This window comes from Tupaia chinensis, unplaced genomic scaffold (assembly GCF_000334495.1).
Source record: "Tupaia chinensis unplaced genomic scaffold, TupChi_1.0 Scaffold000238_1, whole genome shotgun sequence".
In the NCBI taxonomy this organism is placed as follows: domain Eukaryota; kingdom Metazoa; phylum Chordata; class Mammalia; order Scandentia; family Tupaiidae; genus Tupaia; species Tupaia belangeri.
The window spans coordinates 2,888,294-2,892,533 of NW_006159716.1; positions in this window are offsets into that span (position 1 = coordinate 2,888,294).

Here is a 4,240-nt window from a genome sequence, read left to right on the forward strand (position 1 = left end):
TGGAGGTGCCGCCGCAGTCCTGAGGGTCTTGCCCTGGGACTGGGAGGGACAAGAGCCCGGGGTGGGGGGGCAGTATGTGTTTGGAGATGGTGGCGTTCGCACACAGACGACATTGTCCTCTCTGGATTCACACCCCCTCCCCGCGGCCCCAGCGAGCTCCCGACGGGCGTGCGCGCTCACAGCGACCCCTACCGGCTGATCGGCGTTCTCCAGCCACCTCCTCCGGGAAGCTCTCTCCAAGGGCTTCCTGGCCCTGGAGAAGAGCCCCCGCAGAGGTCTGTCCTGACATCCTGTCGCTGGGCCCTTACTAACACATCACGACCTTTAGAAACGTCGTTTCCGAGATAGGGAAGCTGAGGCTCTGTGAGGTTAAGCCACGTGTCCAAGGCCACGCCACTGCGACGTGCGGTCGGGTGTGGACTGCAGTTTTCCACGCCCAGCTTCTGGGCCTTTCCTTGGGGCAGGCTGGACAGAGAGGGGAGCATGGCGTGAGTGCAGGGGTGGGGCGTAAACCATCAGTAGTCGGAGGGGCCTGGGCGCGCTGAGGACAGCCTGACCGGGCCTTGGATCCAGGTGGGTTGGGCAAAAGTCAGCCCAGCTGGCCCTGGGGGTGGCATGCGTGGGAGGTGCCCAGCCTCTTCTCCCCTCCTACTGGCCCTGCCCGCTGGCCTGGGGCCTGAGCAGGGAGCACTTCCTATCAGGCCTGGGAGTGCACATCTGAGCGGGCTGGTTCCCCTGCAGAAAGCCACCAGTACCAGGGTCTCCTGGTGATAGGGCCCCTTGGCTCCCGGTGCCAAGCCGGGCAGGGCTGCACTCTGCACTCTGGGGGAAGGTGGGCAAGTCCCTGCCTCCTGGGGTCCTCCCTCCCAGGCCCTGCTCTCCCTCCAGCTGTCAGACCTGGGGCCAGGCCCTTGCCACCCCACGGCCTCTCACCCTGACACAGTACCTACCTCCCTGCTTCCATCCTCCCTGTCACCTCACATTCTCTCCCGAAGACTGACAACGCCAGCTCCCCAGCAAGCGCTGGTTTGTCTGGGAGCCACTGACATACCTCCCTTCTCCTGGGGTAACTGTCCTTCTCTTCTCCCCTAATTCATTCATACCTCTGCGGTGGTGAGTCCTGTCAGGTGGGCTGGGAGAGGCAGCAGGTGGGTGAATGGGGGGTGGCCCCTTCCGGGCCCAAACCTCCTGAACACAGCAGTGTAATAGGCAAGGAAGACAGAGGCATTCCGAACCTGGGGTGGGCTGGGGTGGGCCTACCTCCCAGGACCCTCTCTGTCCATATCTTCCTCCCACACACCCCTCCAGAGAGCCAGAGCTCTGCTCCTGCCCAGCACCAACCCCTACTCCATCCTGACCTTACCTCCCATTTCAGGCTCCTGGAGGAACCCCAGGGCAGAAGGGCAAGGTGGGGTACCAAGGGTGGGGTGAATATGCTATGGGGAGGGAGGTTTGGAATCTTTCTCACCAGGCCAGCAGATGGCGTGGTGGTTAAGGTGTTGGACTCCCACATGGCTGACCACAGTTCAAGTCCTGGAGCCCGTGGCTTGAGAATCAGTCAGACACGTGTGCGTGTATGTCCAAAATCCCAGAAAGAAAGTGGAGGAAAAGGGATTGTGGTGTGGCCACTCCGCCCTCCCCGGGGGGTGCTTTCTCACTTTCCCTTCCTCTGTCTCCCTCTCCTTGGTGAGTGCATGTGCCCTATGGCAAAAACCCAAAAAACGAAAACAAAACAAAACCTTTCTCTCAGCCCACCTAGTAACCTGTGACAGTTTAAGAGAATCAGACTACCTTGAGGGCCAGCCCATGGCATGGTGGTTAAGGGGGCTGGATCCCAGATGGCAAACTGAACAGTTCGAATCCTGGACACGGTGGCTTGATAAACACACCTGGAGTATGTGCGTGCATTCCCAAAATCCTGAGAGGAGAATGGAAGCGAGGGAATGCGGGGTGCCCATCCCTTCTGGCGCTTTCTCTCTTTCCTTCTCTCTTTCTGTCTCTCTTCATGTCTCTCTCTCTCTCTCTGGTGAGTACACACACCCTATTGCAAATTAAAATAAATGGAATAATTGGCTTAACAAAGCCTATCCTGGGGGACCAGCAGGTGGCGTGGTGGTTAAGGTGCTGGACACTTTCACATGGCCAACCAGGGTTCAAGTCCTAAATCTGGTGGCTTGCTTCCTCTCTTCCTCTCTCTCTCACTCTCACCCTCTGTCTCTCTCTGGTCAAACTAAAAAGTAAATGAATGAATAAAGAAAATAAAATAAATAATTATTTTTTAAAAAGCCTACCCTGGAAATTATTATTATTAATATGTTTGCTATTGTTATTTTTGCTATAGGGCTCATGTGTTCACCAGAGAGAGATGAAATAGAGAAAGTGAGAAAACAACCCTCCGGGGATGACTGCACCTCAATCCCTTCTCCTCAGGGATTGAGGAGATTCCAGTCCCCTCTTGGAATTTTGGCCACCAGGTCGGGACCCAAACTGTGCAGTCGGCCATGCGAGATTCAGCTGCTTCAATCTCCACGCCACCTGCTGGCCCCAATACTGGATTTTTTTTTTTAAAGATGATTTAGAGATATATATTTTGGAATTTATTTACTTATTTCTGAGAGCAAGAGAAGGCACTCCTCTAAGAGAGCATTTACGCCACAATCCGCCCCCAGTCCCAGCCAGCTTGGGTCCTGGGTATACACATAGTGGCTCAGGATGTCCCTGGATGTGAACCCGGGACCTTTCCCACGTAGGTCCCTTTGTGTTACCACTGTGCCTCTGCCTGGCCCTCTGTCCTCGGTGTGAATCCCAGCCTTCCTCATTAGTGTGACCTTGGGCAATTCTGGGCTGGGGCTTTTCATTTGGAAAAGAACCTCAGGCTTTGCTAATCTAGACTCTGGGCTTGGTTGGGAGGACCAGGTGTGCCTGGCACATAGTAGGTGCTTTACAAGTGATGCTATCATCTAGGCTTGCTGGGAAGTGCCCAAGCGGGCACAGGTTAAGGAGAGCCTGGGACGAGCACACGGGAGCGAGAAGGCAGAGCTCGCCGGTGGGAGCTGCCCAGGCCAGCTCAGAGAAGCCCCTGGGGCTGAGGCCTATGAAGAACTGCGCCGCTGAGAAGCTGGATGGGTGGGAACAGAGTGGTCCGCGGCATCTGTGGGGGTGCCAGCGAGTCAGGCACGGTGAAGGGTAGAGATGGATTCATTTAGTGGTCCATCACGGGCAGTTTGGACACTGCTTCTGGGCCAGGGCCCACACTGACCGGTTGTACTGAGGAGACAGCCCGGCACTGCCTTGTGGTGCTTCCATCCTAGTGACAGACCGAAAGAGGAGGAGGAGAGGAGACATCGGTGGACACATGAAACCATCGCAAAATAACCGCGAGGAAGTCTAAGCAAAGTGAAGAAACCTAGCGAAGGCTTGAGCTGGGCGGCCACCCAAGGGGGTGACATGTGGCGCGAGCCTTACAGGAGGAGAGAAGCTGGTAGTGTCACAGGCAGAAGGGAAGAAGGGCCAGAGGGGACAAGGCAAGGCTGATCTCAATCTGTTTGCAGAACTGGATTTTAAAAAGCCATAAAACCAAACTGGTGAGGCAGAGCGTGGGGGTGGGGAGTGACAGGAGACAGAGCAGTGGAAGGGCGGGACCAGGCCGCGTGCGTAGGGTGCTGCTGGCCGCCAGGACGTGGTGAGATTCCCTTGTAGGTGCAAGTGGGGGTCACTGGGAATAAGAGTGACCCCACCCGATGACTGCCGTAGGGTTCTCTTTGGTGGATGTAGGGGCCCTGTGAGTGTTGGGGAGCCCAAGGAGGGAAGCTAGGGGGAAGAAATCCCTTATCTGATACATGGGCCAGTGAGGGTTCAGATTTCAGATACTTTTGCATTGGGGACTGTTTGCATAGATATAATGAGATGACTTGGGGATGGGGACCCAAGCCTAAACACCAGCTTCATTTATGTTTCATATACATCTTAGACATATGGGCTGACCGTTGTTTATTTTTTAAGAATTGTTTTATTTAGATTTATTTATTTATTTATTTTAGTTTGACCAAAGAGGGACAGAGTGAGACAGAGAAAGTGAGAAAGCAAGCTGGTCCGGGACTCGAACTGTAGTTAGCCATGTGAGAGTCCAGTGCCCTTAACTACCATGCCACATGTTGGCCCCCGAGTCGTGATTTTTTTTTTTTAAAGTTTATTCATCCATTTACGCCATGGGAGAGGGAAGGGGTGGGGGGGGGGGGAA